The sequence below is a fragment of the Martes martes genome (genome assembly GCF_963455335.1).
Source record: "Martes martes genome assembly, chromosome: 5".
NCBI lineage: Eukaryota > Metazoa > Chordata > Mammalia > Carnivora > Mustelidae > Martes > Martes martes.
The window spans coordinates 31,263,367-31,279,690 of NC_137892.1; the positions used below are offsets into that span (position 1 = coordinate 31,263,367).

The window sequence follows — 16,324 nt, forward strand, 5'->3', positions numbered from 1 at the left end:
ATCAAGTATGTTTAAACCCAGAAGTGCATAATGATCTTAAATAACAACAACAAAAAACACCCTCATTGTTCTACATGAGAAGATGCTAGAAAAATGATTCATTATTTTTTAAAACTTATAAATACAGGGAAAGATTCAAGCATTTATCTTGCTTTTCCCATATCTCCATACTGCAGGGTAACCAAATAGTTTGCAAGAAGCTACTATTTATAGAAGTACTCTAGCTAGTACTATAGAAGTACTATAGAAGAAGTTATATTAAAAATATCATATCAGGGGCGCCTGGGTGGCTCAGTGGGTTAAAACCTCTGGCCTTCGGCTCGGGCCATGATTCCAGGGTCCTGGGATCGAGCCCCACATTGGGCTCTCTGCTCAGTGGGGAGCCTGCTTCCTCCTCTCTCTCTCTCTCTCTCTGCCTACTTGTGATCTGTATCTGTCAAATAATAAATAAAATCTTAAAAAAAAATCATATCACTATTTTGCAACCCCTTTTGAAATAATGGACCTAGAAAATGATTATCAGTGGCTGCTAACAACTCAAGAGGACAAACAACCAGACATAATATGCTTCCTAATGGAAGTGCACGATACTACCTAAGAATCATTTTTACCAAAAACTAGTACTTAACATGACCAAACTTGTAGATCTAACTATAAGAAATATGGAGGACAGAATAATACACTAAGTATCATTACAAGGATCCAATGAACAAAGTCCAGACTGAGAATCTCTGTAGGACAAATGATCTACTCCCCACTACTGCTCCCCACACCCCAAATCAGTTGAAGGAGAGAAAGAGACAGAGGGAAAAATCTCTAGGTTAAAATACACTAAAGAGACATTTCAACAATTAAATTTTGGGACCTCATTTCGATGCTTTAAAAAAAAATTTTTTTTAGCTTTCTCTGCAGAATCATCATGGCAGCTGGCGCCCTGTTCATGTACCCTGAAACCTGGAGAACCTTCAAGGCTCTCCCTGCTGCTCAGTACAGAGGGGCTCAGGTCCATGTACTCTCTACACTACCCCACTACCACTTCAGCCAAACCAAACGCAGCCCTGAATTTCTCTGTAAATGTCCTGCTGGCAAGCTTCCAGCATTTGAGGGCGATGATGGATTCTGTGTGTTTGACAGTGATGCCATTGCCTAGTATGTGAGCAATGAGGAGCTGTGGGGAAGTACTCCAGAGGCAACAGCCCAGGAGGTGCAGCGTGTGGGCTTGGCTGATAGTGATATAGTGCCGCCCGCCAGCACCCGGGTGGGCCCCACCTCAGGCATCATGCACCACAACAAGCAGGCCACAGAGAATGCAAAGAAGGAAGTGAAGCAACTTCTGGGGGCTACTGGATGCTCACTTGAAGACAAGGACTCTCCTGGTGGTCAGATGTGTGACACTGGCTGACATCACAGTTGTCTGCACCCTGCTGTGGCTCTAGAAACAGGTCCTGGAGCCTTCTCTCCACCAGGCCTTCCCCAATACCAACTGCTGGTTCCTCACCTGCATTAACCAGCCCCAGTTCAGGGCTGTCTTGGGGGAGGTGAAACTCTGTGAAAAGACAGCCCAGTCTGTTGCTAAAAAGTTTGCAGAGAGCCAGCCTAAAAAGGACATACTCCGGGGGCACCTGGGTGGCTCAGTGGGTTAAAGCCTCTGCCTTCGGCTCAGGTCATGATCTCAGGGTCCTGGGATCGAGCCCCGAGTCTGGCTCTCTGCTCAGCGGGGGGCCTGCTTCCTCCTCTCTCTGTCTGCCTCTCTGCCTACTTGTGATCTCTGTCTGTGAAATAAAATCTTAAAAAAAAAAAAAAAAAAAAAAAAAGGACATACCCCGGAGAAAGAAAAGTTCTCAGGAAGAGAAGCCAGGCTGAGCAGAAAGAAGAGAAAAAGGCTGCTGCCTCTGATCCTGAGAAGACGGATGAGAGTGACCAGGCACTGGCTGCTGAACCAAAGACCAAGGACCCCTTTGCTCACCTGCCCAAGAGTACCTTTGTGTTAAGAATTTAAGCACAAGGACTCCAATGAGGACACTCTCTCTGTGGTGCTGCCATATTTTGGGGAGCACTTTGGCAAGGATGGCTGGTCTGTGGTACGCTGAGATCAGCTACCCTGAAGACCTCACCCAGACCTTTATGAGTTGCAACCTTTTCACTAGAATGTTCCAGTGGTTGGACAAGCTGGGGAAGAATGCCTTTGCCAGGGTCATCCTCTTTGGAACTAACAATAGCAGCTCCCTTTCTAGAGTCGGGGTCATCCAAAGCCAGGAGCTTGCATTTCCACTAAGTTCAGAAACTGGATCCTGGCAGTGAGGAGACCCAGACGCTGGTTTAGGAGTACTTTTCCTGGAAGGGGGCCTTCCAGCATGCGGGCAAAACCTTCAGTCAGGGCAGATCTTCGTGAACGACCCTCGCCACCACCTAGCTGTCTGTACCTGTCCTTCAGGTAGATGGAGGTCATTAAAGAAACAGCATATTGAAAAAAAAAATTTCTAATTTACTTAAAAAAATTTTTTTTAAGTAATTTCTATACCCAACGTCGGGCTCAGACTCATGACCCCAAGATCAAGAGTTGCATGCTCTACCAACTGAGCCAGAAAGGTGCCCCTAAAAAAATTTTTTTTAAAAATGCTATAGTCAGGAAAATTTGAACACTAGATATTTAAAAATATTATTGAGTTATTATTGTTTCTAGGATCTAATGTTATTGTGACTTTTCAAGATTTTGTTTTTATTTATTTGAGAGAGAGAGAGAATGAGAGAGAGAGAGAGAGCACAAGAAGGGGAGGGTCAGAGGGAGAAGCAGACTCCTGCTGAGCAGGGAGCCATATGTAGGACTCTATCCTGAGACTCCAGGATCATGACCTGAGCTGAAGGCAGCTGCTTAACCAACTGAGCCACCCAAATGCCCCTGTTATTGTGACTTTTAAAAAACAAAGTAGATCTCATCTTTTACAGATACACTCTGAAATATTTAATTTATAATGATATGAGTCTGGGATTTGTTTCACAGTAATCCAGTAGGTGAGGCAGAATTTAATAAATCTAAGAATTTAATAAATTTAATAAATAAATTATAAATTAATAAATTTAAGAATTTAATAAATTCAATAAATCAAAGTTCATAATTGCTGAAAGCAGATGATAGATATGTGAGATTTACTATATCATTCTTTCTGCTTTTGCATAGGTTTGAAATTCCCATAATAAAATGTTAACAAAAGCAACAGCAACAAACCCCTACGGCCTAGATACATTAAGTTACTCGCCCAACGACATGTATGTAATTAGGGACGGTTCTAATCTGCTACTGGACTCTTGACTTCTAACCAAATTCTCTTTCCCTTATAACAAGCTGTTTAGCAGAGAGGCCAGGCTTCTGGGGTACCAGATATTTGCCCAAAGCTTGGTAAGCCAATGGGTGAACCAGGGAATATGCTTCGGCGCTATCAAATACTCACACAAGCCGCTCATCAGTAAGCAGCCAAGTGGCAAATTGGGCTTGACTGGGAGCGCAGAGCAGCTGCTGACTTTTGAAGTATTGCCCAGAGTTCTTGGCTCTTCCCCATTTGGTCTTTCAGGGAGCCATTTCAAAAGTAGACCGGCCTTCAAGTGCCCAAACAAACATAGTTGAAAGGAGGCTTCGTCTGTACCTAGACCTTTCTTGATTGATTCACAAAAATTAGATTTTGCTGGGAGCTATCTATACAGTCAGACGAAAATGGAGTCTAGCAACAGTAGCTGAGGGGACAGGGCCTGGGCACCAAGGATTAGAGAATAGACTGGAATGTTGCTTCCACGGTGATAAAGACGGTTGTTTCATGAGACACTAAAACACAGTCACCACTGCTGTTGGTCCACGTTGTTAGGATACTCAGGCTGGTGAGTAATCTGTCGGGAAATGGGGAACGAATGAAGATCATACTGGAAACCAGAAAGATGATAAAGGGATGGCAGCAGCATTATAAAGCCAGGGAAGGGCATATACATCCTCCCAGAGGAGGCAAATATGAAGCCAGTATTTAAAGGCAGCTAGGTAAGCAGACATCTCGGGCCATTATACAGCATCCTTATTTTGGGGTTTCATTACCAGGTATTCAGAGGTGGAGGATCTACTTGGAAGTCATTTAGGGAAACAAAGTCAGCAGGAAATTCTTCTGTTGTCAATGCTAATACTGCTGCTGCCTTTTTTCCACAATCAATATTCAACACAGGTATAATTCTGGTAGTTGTTCCTAGGGGACATCTGTTGCTTTCTCCTGCCCATTCCCATTCTTCTAATGGCACCCCATACTTCCTCATCATGTATACCATCAAGGGACTTGTTAATCAGTTGGACATCTGACCCGAGTTTTGCTAACCTGATTCTTTTTAGGAGAAGCTTGATTATGGAGGCTGGGATTGATACCAACAGTGGCGTCCTAACGAGAATGGCTTTTGGGGCAGGTGCTGTGGAGTCCTAAAACCTATCTACTCTGCATCCTACCCTTTCCACGACCAGCAGCTTGTCTTCAATTCTATGATTTGTCCTTTTCATCTAACAAATTCCCTTTTTGCTTCAGTCAGAACTGGTTTATATTGCCTACAGTCTAGCCTAAATGACACACTGTCGACCTATGATAGGCAGCTACTAAAAGAGAACATATCAAAGACAGTGAGTATTCATTTGGTATGGGGAAGGGCAGTATTTTGAGCCACATTTAACTCACATTATTATTATACACTAAAATTAAATCTATGCTGCTCGACTTGTTCCTGGAGAAAAATCAACTGAGTACTGAAATGTTGGCATATTTTGGTTTTCCTTTTCTCCTGAAAAAAAAAATCATTAAAAAGTCATGGTATTTTTATAAGCCCACAGTGTAATAGACTGATATCACATTCATGTTTTTATTTGTATAAAAACAAATTTGCCCTCTGAAGAATAGTCACACAGTAGACAGCAATATAAATCTGATCTAGAACAGTCTTTAATTCAAAGAAAATTCATGATGGTCAGAATTCACAAACTGCCTTAGTTTTTTTCTTCTATACTTTCAAAGGACTTGATTATAAAGTTTGTAAAATTTATCCCAGAAAAAAATTGTTTATCATGTGATAAAGAAAGTGTAGGTGTAGGAGATGAAAATTCCTTTTGATTTAATACCCACTAGACTATGGTGTGAATCAAGACCATTTTTTGTAAACTCCAAGAAAGTGGAATATGGGCTTTTTACCTGTTGCTTTTCTTTTCCTTCTTTCCTCCCCCCCGACTTTTTTTTTAAAAGATTTTATTTCTCCCTTTGAGAGAGAGGATGAGAGAGAGAGAGAGAGAGAGCACAACCAGAGTAGGGGTAGAGGAAGAAGCAGACTCCCCACTGAGCAAGGAGGTTGGTGTGGGACTCCATCCCAGGATCCTGGGATCATGACCTGAGCTGAAGGCAGGCGCTTAGCCAACTGAGCCACCCATGTGGCCCTTACCTGCTGCTTTTCTTATGTACAAGCCTTCCATACACGTAGGTCATGCACAAGCACTTGAAGGTCAATGGTCATCTTTAGCCCCCGGGTATAGGTGGTAGAACTCTGGATCTTTCCCTTTTCCTAGCTTTGTTCATGAAGATCCATTCTGGCTCCTTGGTAGGTACTGATTTCTGTTCCCCCCAAATTCCCATGTTGAAACCCTAATTCCCAAAGTAGCCATATTTGAAGATAGGGCTTTTAAGGAAGGAGTTAAGGTTAATGGAAGTGATATGGGTGGGGCCCTGATCCAATGGGACTGGCATCCTTTTAAGAACAGGAAGAGACACTAGAACTTACTCAGTGTCTGTGCACATACAGAGGAAAGGCGTGTGAAGACACAACAAGAAGGCTGCCTTGTGCAAGTTAGGAAGAAAGGACTCACCGGACATCAGTCCTGCTAACACCTTAATCTTGGACCTCTGGCCTCCAGATCTGTCAAAAAACAAATTTCAGTTGTTTAAGCCAGCCAGTCTGTGGTATTTCAGTAAGTAGCCCTAGGGGACTAAACATACTTCCTGTTTTCCAACAATTTACTTTATGTCCATACAAATACCTCTGGGTCCTAATAGCCTATGATTCTTGCGCAAGGTCAAATTAACATTTTTACCAACAACCCGACTTGACTGAATCTCAACTGCTTCCCTTTCTTCCTTCCTTCGTTTCTTTCTCTTTCTCTCTTTTAAGATTTTATTTATTTATTTTGAGAGAGAGAGAGAGAGAGAGACAGCATGAATGGAGGTGGGGGGAGGAGCAGAGAGGGAGGGAGGTAAGAGGGAGAGACTCTCCAGGAGATGCTTCACTAAGTGTGAAGCCCAACATGGGGCTCAGTTCCACAACCCTGAGATCATGACCTGAGCTGAAACCAAGAGTCAGATGCTCAACACAATGAGCCACCCAGGCCCCTCCTTCCATTTCTTTATACCACTACCTGCCATTATCTGCCCCCTAATGTACCTAAATTCCCATGTTGCTCAGACTGACCCCAGGAATAGCACTGTCCCAGCACAACATCCCTACTGTGCTCAGACCCCCCTGAATCATAGTGCTGCTTCCTGCTTTTAACTTCTAACACTCTAGGAACTCTGGTCCCTGTGTTTGACATTCTTACATACTTTGGGATCTACAAGAGGTTTAGTGACTTAACGTGTCTTACTTTCTTAATCCACAGCTACATAGAGCCTTCTTTTGCCCCACACATACAGGGAATTTCTGACAGTTAGGTCAGGATAGATTCAAGTCCAATTTCACTCTGTGCTTGGGTCCATGGTGCCCCCTTTCTTTGGACCTGTTTTTGCAGCTGGTCCACGCTGCAACGAGAACTTCTTTCTCGTTACGGTGTTTCTTCTAAGGCCTTTCACGGTTTCTTCTGCAATTTGGCCCCATTGCTCATGCTTACGCTCATCAGCACATACCTGAGTCCAGACTGCAAATAGAGTTCCAGATGTTTTCCTTGAGTCTGCCAAGACCCATGCAAGTCACAGGGGGATGGGGAGTGAAGGGTTGCCGAAATACAAGTTACCATATCCAAGCCCCATCTCCGGCCCGGTGTTTTGCACCATCCCTGTGGGAGTTTTACCCATTCGAGTTTTTATGTCTCACTCCATTTCAGCTCAACTCTTAGGACAGAATCTGTGATAAACAGATGAGTAAGAGACTCAGGTGAGCGAGGAAGACGTGCTGTCTCAGCTCAAAGAATTTTCTAGAGGGTCTCCTAGGCTCTCCCGCTTTTTGTGTATTCCCACCAGCCACCCATCCTGCAATGTCTTTCATTGACCCAACTTGAGCTTCTTAGCACTCCAGTAGTACCACCCCAACTTTCTCCTCTTGTACTTTTGAAAGCTGCTTTTCCCTGAGAACAGTGATAGCCCGTGTCCCTTTTTTCCTTCCTTCTCTTCATCTGGCCAAACAAAAGTGCAGAGTGGAATCTTGGTCCCTCTTCAGTTTGTTCAGACACCAGATCCAGGCCCCAAGTGCACTACATCTACTCCACATGGAACCAGTTACTTTTCCAGAAGAAAAAATGCTGTGCACAACTGTAGACCTCGCACAGGTGTCTTGCTTTTTTTAGGTTAAAACCTAAAGGATATGGTTACTTAACAACTATCATTCCTTATCTGACATTCCTTTTCTTTTCAGAGAACCGATCTATCACTGAAGAGAGTTGACAGATAAACCTGAGGTTACTAAAAGGAGTGTCGCAGTTGACGTTGGCTAAGTCTTTGGAATCAGATACAAAGAGGTTATCAAGACAGTGAATAGTCAATCGATAACTTTCAAAGAAGCGTAAGCAAGAAAAACTAATAGCTAGGGTGTTCCCTAAGTAAACAGGAGGAGAGAGGAGATTCTTTTTGGGCGAATTTGTTACAAAGTCACTAAAGTGAGAAATTTTGGCGAGCAAAACAAATGTTTTCTCTTCATTACCTGATTATGCCTGCTACTTCACAAAGTACTGCATCTCATTGTTAATTTGTTGATGTTAAATTAGCACGTATATGTCTTTTGTTTGTAACTTCAACAAAAATGATTATCAGTTGGGATTTTAGGTCACTGTTACTTGAACTGCATGATTATACTCAGGAATATTTTGCCTTAAAACTCTGGTCTTAATAGTTGTCCTACTCTTGCCCCTTGTTTTTCTCCTAATTTGGAATTGCTCAGCTGTTGTGTTTTGACCATACAAAGAACTTGTATAAATTGAATAAATTTGTAAAGTCAAGGGGCGCCTGGGTGGCTCAGATGGTTAAGCGTCTGCCTTTGGCTCAGGTCATGACTGGGGGTGGGGGGGTCCTGGGATCGAGCTCAGTGGGGAATCTGCTTCTTCCTCTCCCCCTGCTTGTGCTCCCTCTGTCTCTTTCCCTATCAAATGAATAAATAAAATCTTAAAAAAAACTTTTTTTTTTTGATTTGTAAAGTCAAACGAGCACTTTCCAAAGTCAATTCTAGATTTCTCCCTATTAAAATGGATAAAATTTTTGAAATTCCACTCCTCAGAGTCTGATTCAGGAAAGAATCCCATGGCTTTCTTCAGAGAGACACACCACATCATGACCAACCTCTTCATCAAGGTGGCCACTTAACCATGACCCCGCTGAGTGCCCGCAGTAACGTGCAGGATTATTTTTACTCCAGATATTCAGGATAAATTTATATTTTGTAGACACAGGGAGAGTCACTTTCCTATCCATCTGTTCCCTAAACTTAACGTCTTCCCCGTCCCCCCTTAAATACCTATGCTCGATTTTCTAGGGTCATTCTACCAATGCTTCGTTTCTGTAGGTTAAAGTGATTTTCATAGAGAGCGATGGCATAAAAACTATGGATGAATTACTATAGAACAGGCCTCCTTAACTCTGCTCAGGTTAACAACTGATTAGTCCTCCCGAGGAGTTTAAATCCCTGCTGCCACCTCTCAACCCAGGACAGGAGGGCCAAATCAACATGCGGGGAGGGGAGGGCAGCATGCAGACACCCTATCAGTGTGTTTTAAAACACCAAACAGGCAACATGTTGCCTAACATGTCTGCAAAGGATGTGGGGTGTTTCTCAGAAACTGAAGCAGGAACACCACAGCCACAAAACAAAACAAACAAAACACCAGGAGTGGCTTTTATTCCTGTCTACGATGTTCAATATTTTTTCATTTTGGTAAAGGGAACGCATACTACTCTCACGGTCGCAAACGTTAAAATCTTTAATACGATGCCAGAGAACAAAAGTGACGACCGCCCGAGAAAAGCTGTAATTCCGTGCTCGAAGCACCCTGCAATCCCGTCTCTCTTTCCTTGAGATATTTGAAAGTTGTTAGGAAGGGTAGTAAATACAAGAGTCCAGGAAGATGAGTATTTCATTGTTTGTTTAAAAAAGGCAACGAATTGGTACGGGATAGAGGGAGAATGGAGTGTTCACATCTCTTACTGGTGTGTAGGACTGGCTGAGCCAGCTGAGTCCAGGCCCCAGACGAGACTTCAAGGCCAGTGGGGGCAGGGAAGGAGGATTCGAGAAAGAACTCAGAGAGTGGCTGGAATGTTTGTTTAGAAAGCAGCAGGGATTATCTGATAAACTAGGGTAAACTGCGTGTCATTTTTATAATGTAAATGAAACCAGGGGTAAGGGGAAAAGCTCACTTCCTCTCACTGGACAGATAAAGCCAAATGATTATTTTTAGATTCATTTACAGAAGAAAGCGAACATTTTATTCCCGGTCTCCAACAGTCACCAACTCATCCTAACCTCCTGGAATGTTTATTGGGGCCGAGTGAATGGAAAGTGCAGGAAGGGCCGGGGGAGGGGAAGAGCGCACTAATCCCTTGGTTTTGCCTTCGGGCTTCTGACGGGGCGTCCCGAGCGTTTGAAGTTGGTGACAGAATGAGGATTTTTACCAGAGCGAGAACTGGTTGGTTCTCTCCAGGCCAGGAAACTTCTGCATCTCAAATTTATGATTTCAGAATGATTTTGCTTTCCATTTACCCACAAGGACATGACCCAAAAGGTACTTAATTTTTAAATGGACATACAAATAATTGAAAACCAAACAAGCTCTTAATCACCACCACCACAGAAAACTTATTTAAAATCCCTAGAAGGCTTCTAGTGAGAGCAAGCGCGTGACTGACGTGGTAAATTAGGCCTGCTGGAGAAAAATCAAGACAAAATATGGATTCACTGTTTTTTTGAAAGGCAGCCATCTTTCCAAGAGAATGTGTACACCATGTTTTATTAAGAAATTATATCTTTCCCCATGTTTTCCGTCTCTTTCTCATGCTGGCAATGGCAAGCAGGTTGAACAGATGTGATGAAAGAATTAATACCAGTCTTGGGAACATGTAAACGAAATATTTCTTTTGAAACACCTACCTTTAAATTCCATTAGTTCGATCAGACACTGGAAGGGACTGGATTAGGGAAATGATTTACATGGCGCAGGTTGTTTTTCCAGACTTAGAGCCCTTTTGTAATATGAAAAACGTGGAGATGAATTTAATATTTCTCCCATGAATTGGCACGGGGTTTACAATCTTGCTTTGACTCAGATAAGTGCGTTTGTTTTAGTGCTAATACATTCACCTCGCTAAGAATTTTTTTTCTTTTTCCTTACCGCCGCCCCCCCACCCCCCGCCGCCCCCAGGTTCATTCATAGCTGCTACCCATTCGTCTCTGTAAAAGCAACTCTCCCCTCTGAAAAAGCAGCATAACCAGTCAAAGAACAAGTATATGGGATTAGCACATTATGAAGAATAAAGAGAAGCTTTCAGCTCTCTGTCATGGATCATATTTATCACATTTTTCACGACCGGCTCTAATAACAGTGCAGAGATAACGTAGGCTTGATACATCTCTCCTGTACAGAGAATTTTACAACACCAACTCTGAGAAATCCAGAAGATGAAACATGTACTTCTCCCCTCGTGCGGTTTTTATTAGTCTAAAAATGGGAGGTGTGCGTGGGGAGGGGGGTGGGGGAAGCCGGCTGCTGCAAAAGTGGGCTTGAATTTTCTGTCTGTTATGCTAATGTATTCATAGAAAAAGCTGGTGCTGAGGGCGGTTCTCCAATTAAGACAAATGAGGCACATTGAATTTCTCCCCCAGGGCACAGCAGGGGTGCTGGCAAAATCTACTTTATTCTTTTCTGTCAGGGCTGAACTGGAAACAAAAGCATGAAAATTCAACACATCCACTTACAGAATAATAAAGGCTGTTGTTTAAAGCGTGAAGAGTTTTGGCACCCTTCTGGGGCCTTATGCAAATCACTCTTCCTCTCAACTGCTACCACACCATCGCTCTTGGAAATTAAAGATGTACTTGGTCGGTTAACAGCGGAAAGGAGGCGAGCAGGCTGAAACTCAATTAGATTTGTATTAAGCAAATAAATCAGGACTGACTGATATTGGCTCAACTAAAATGCATTATGGGCTGACAGTAATTCTAATTTGATTGACAAATATATGTGGTATGTTATTAACCTAAATGAAAGATAAGAATCTTTTTTTTTTTTTTTAAAGGATTTTGTTCTAGTAAACAGTCCTCTCCCCACCTCCAAACTTCCCCAGAACGGTACACGGAGACCACCGACCTGGTGCTGTTTACTATCCGTGCTCAAGAACACAGGAAATCTATTTTCTGATGCATGTTAGAGTTTAAGCCGAAATTATTCTGCAGAAAGACATTTGTTTTCATTGATTTATTTGGTGTAAGGTAACAGCTGAACACATTATTTATTTGGGAGGGAGGCACACCAAACACACTATTTTTATTATGGTGAATAACACAAAAGCAAAGACCTGGATATGCCTGGTGATTTATTGGGAACTGTGCAGTTCATGATGCTTTCCTACACGGAGGCCTAGGCGAGGGATCTTCAAATGAGATTCAAAGTCATAAATGAAGATTTCAATCAAATCCTCCAAAGCTTTGAGGAGGAAAAAAACCCTCTTAACAAATCACATAAACGTGCTGGCGTGTGTGGGGTTAGATGAGTTCCCCCTTGCGAGAAGGTTCTGGGAGTTTCTTTTTAACACGTCTCCTTGTCTTCCTGTTCACACTTTTAGAACTTAGAGAAATTTAAGACAGTACACTTCACACACTGCTAAATTGGTGATTAAATACTCATTTAATCTTTCTGCTTTTATTGAAACCACCTCTGATTTTCTCGATCTCTTCCTTTCATCCGCGCCACACCTTTTTCCGCCTGGCTACCAGATTAGGGACTCATTCTTATCTTTCAATTATCTCTCCTTCTGTCTTTTCCCACCTGGCTCTTCTTGCCAACTCCTGCCGCGTGTCGGTCGACATCAATGCCAAAAATGGGCTCTTTCTCCCCTTCTGAAAGCCCTCGGAACCCCTGCCTGCCCGGGCTGCCTCCCGCCCCCAGCTCCTGGGCACACTTCTTCCTCTTGCCGTCATCGTCCTCCTCTGATGAACACGTCAAAGATAATCAGCCAAAATACCGTCCTCTGGCTCCCCATCCCAAAGTGTCCTCCCCATCACCATCAGTAATCCTCCTCCTTGACGCCGAGAGTCGAGTGAGAACATCACAGAATGTGACATCAGCGATCGCCCTCAGCCTCGGGTTTCACATACCATTTCTTCCACCCCAGCTCCAGTTCTATTTTTAGCTTTCAACCAACTGCCCTGTCAGACCTCTCAGCCGCTGCTCTCACTTATCTCCTTCCCCGGCAGGGCCGGCTATCAGTTGGGCTTCTCTTCGTCTTTCCTTTTCCTCTAGTTTTTGCTCCCTTTCCTGACCCCTCTGAAACAGACCCGAGAGACCCGTTTTTGAAACTTCAGCGTCTACCCCAACCCTGATATACAATCTGTTCAGGCCGATCCTTGCCACTTATTGTGGGTTTAGAATAACTTGGTGCCCTTATGTTACAATCTAACCCAGGCCCCAGATTAGAACGTTCCCTGAGCAGACACGTCCAGTAAAGCCATACAAGCTTAATTTCCCGTATTTTGCGAGACAAGTGAAGCTAACTTGCCCTGGGTGACTTGCTTATGCCTCTGAAAATCATAAGCAAAACTTAAGACTGTTCTGCGAAATGGATACAAGGGAATGGCTAACTCACCCCCTTTCATTAAAACAAAATTCTACTATTGTAACCCATCACTGTAAAGAATAGACAGTCAATGCCTTCTCACTGTATAACCTGCTTTACAACAATATACCTATGCCTCATTCCGTGTTTTGGTTTAAGGGTCCCCAGTTGGCAAACTGTCCTTATCATGTGTGCACAGCAAACTTGGACCACTTGCTACTCCAGGGTTCCATTGGTTTTCCTTCAGCTCTTGTTTTTTTTCTAAACTTCTGACATAGCTAACGAATACTTTTTCAGTTTTCACATTCTTTTGGTTAACATTCTTTATTATGTGATGAGTGTTAAAGTGAGATCAAATATAATTTTCTTGAAGCAATTTGTTTTTGCATGTTAGATTATCCATATTGTGGTTTGTTTGTTTTTTTTCCATTTAAAAAAAGTAACATCGTATACCTGTGACATGTACCCAGAACCCATTCTCTGGACCTTTGTGGATCTCAAGATTTATTTATTTTCCTTATCATTTTTTTTTTGGTAAAGATTTTATTTATTTGTTTGACAGACAGAGATCACAAGTAGACAGAGAGGCAGGCAGAGAGAGAGGAGGAAGCAGGCTTCCTGCTGAGCGGAGAGCCTACTGCAGGGCTCGATCCCAGGACCCTGGGATTATGACCTGAGCCGAAGGCAGAGGCTTTAACCCACTGAGCCACCCAGGCGCCCCTATTTTCCTTATCATTTTTTAATATTGTGGTAAAATATGCATAATATACAGTTTACCACTTTAATTATTTTTTTAGTGTGCAATTCAGTGGTATCGAGTACATTCACAATGGTGTGCAACCATCACTCTTATCTGTTTCCAGAGCTTTTCCCTCATTGCACACTGAAACTCTGTACCCACTTAAAAAATAACTCTGCTGGGGCACCTGGGTGGCCCAGTCGGTTAAGCAACCAACCCTTGGTTTTGGCTCAGGTCACAATCTCATGAAATCTAGCCTTGTGTTGGGCTCTACACTCAGTTAGGAGTCTGCTTGAGATTCTCTCTCCCTCTCCCTTTGCACCTCCCATTCATGCTTTCTCTTTCTCTAATAAATAAATCAATCTTAAAAAAAAAAAAAAGGCTCCCCATTTCTCCCTGCCCCTGATCTCTTGTACCCACTATTCTACTTTGTCTCTGTGACTTTGACTAACCTAGGTACCTCATATAAGCAAAATCATACAATATTGATCTTTTTGTGACTGGCTTAGTTGGCTTGGCATAACGGTCTCCTCTTCCGAGCTCATCCTTGTTTGTAAGATGATAATTTCTTTCTTTTTTTAAGGCTGAATAATATTCCATTGGATATATGTACTGCCTTTTGTTTACCCATTCATCACTGATGGACACATGGGTTGTCCTCACATTTAGCAGTTGAGAATAATGCTACTATAAACATGTGTGCATTAGTATCTGCCTCTCTGTTCTCAATTCTTTCGTGTGTTGAATGTCGAGATTCGATGACCCAAGGGAAGCATATGATTTCATCATAAAACTTTTCTTTCTTAGACTCTTTCATGTCCTCCTCTTTGCCATAACTGATGGTGGTTCATTTTCTCTTTGGGGTCATTTTTTGGTCAAGAAATACAGCTTTGTATCTACTCACAAGGCAAAGCTAAGGCAACACCAGCAAGGTGACACAGATGCTTTCTTTCACCCTTCTTTAAATGTGCGGCAAGTCTGAAAAGTCTGGAGAGAGGAGAAATCTAGGTTCTTTGACTGGTCTAATAAACAAATCAACACAAGGCAGGGTGACCAGAGAAAAAACCCACAAAATTACGTACACAGGGGAGCCCCCATAAAGATATGAAGACTCAAAGGCAGCCGGTAGCAGAGGCTCATATAATACCCTGAGCTAAGGAAGGGGTAGGGGTCTGGGGATACGAAGAAGAAGAAAGCCATTCACAGGAAGGTGGAGGAGAAGTCTGGGAAGTAAAGGTTGCCCTGCCGTGCAGGTAAGTTTCTTTGGTTAAAAAGTTATGTGTGCTAATAGCTCTCTTCCTGGTATAGGTGCCCTCTCCATTGTAACTTTAAGAGGTTACGAGTGAGGTAAAGAGCTTTTCTTTAAATCTGCTGGGCTTTGATTGCCTTTAGCTCAAAATGATCCTTTTGCCAAGGAAATGTATTTCGGGGTGACAGAATCTGCTCGCCTGCAGTCCCAACTTTGAAACTTCAAATGCAAAGTTTCATAATCCAGCAGTTACATTGGTAGCTTGCTCCATATCTCATGGGGTTGATCTCGGTCTTGGAAAAGATCAGTGCAGTTACATAGCTGTGTCTCATTTCAGGAGGTAGGTGATGCAGGGGGACTCACAAAGTTAGACCTATTTTATGTAAGCAAGCAATCGGGTATTAATGAGTGTATCTATGGATACAATAGGAAAACAATGGTTAATGATTAGAGCAGACTGTAATCCCAGTTTCTTAGTTGGGAGGGCTGGCCGTGGAGAAGATTCCTAGAGGTCAGGTGCGAAGCATCTTTAGTTAGAGCGAGGGCAGACAGTAGCCATCGGACAGATTTTCTTGGCTTGCAGTTTGAATATCTCTGGTGCTCTTTCTGATCGGTTCTCATAGCAACAGCCACAAATATTGTCTAAACACGAATTGTCGTGGCAGTTTCTCTGAAGTTTAAATTAAGTCGTTCACATACGGGGTTTTGAGGAAAGGGACAGCATTTTTTTCTTAGTGACTCCAAGTCAGAAGAGTGGAAGAAACTGGAGATGTTAATTTGAAGGTTTTTAGCGAGACACATTAGGAAACTAGAAGAATTCACGATCCAGTCCAGGTACAGGCATGTAACAAACCCTCAAACGCAATTAACAGAACTAGAATCTGATATCTATAAATACATGTTATAGTTTCTACTGAAACGTAATTTTTCTCTCTATAATCAACCCCATCTTTACCAATGATAATTCTAGTAAAACTAATCTGTTTGCCAAATAAGTCTAATCCTATTAAATTTGGGATGATTATTTTATATAAATGCAACAAGAATAGTGATTGGCCATATAGAGTCTTTTAAATCTGCTTTGTTGGAACTTTTCAGTAGGAACCCGCAACTGGACTCTTAAAAGCCTCCTGATGCTAGGAAGCAAAGCCAAGGATGTGCCACCAGACTTCACTTGCAGTATCTACAGATTTTGGTGAATTCCTCTCTTCCTGAGGTTCCAAAGATATCCTAAGTTTCCTGCACCTGCTAGGAATTGACCTCCTTGCGTGTTGGGAAGTCCAAGCAAAGTACGAGGCTGTTTTTCCAAGAGGC

General features: G+C 42.7%; 1 pseudogene across 1 annotated transcript; it reads left to right on the forward strand.

The window, feature by feature from the left end:
* Nucleotides 1-919: 919 nt before the first annotated feature.
* Nucleotides 920-2,392, forward strand: LOC308343274 (elongation factor 1-gamma-like; annotated as a pseudogene). Its single transcript has 2 exons — nucleotides 920-1,626; nucleotides 1,830-2,392. The product of its transcript is annotated as an elongation factor 1-gamma-like (transcript).
* The last annotated feature ends 13,932 nt before the right edge of the window (nucleotides 2,393-16,324 follow it).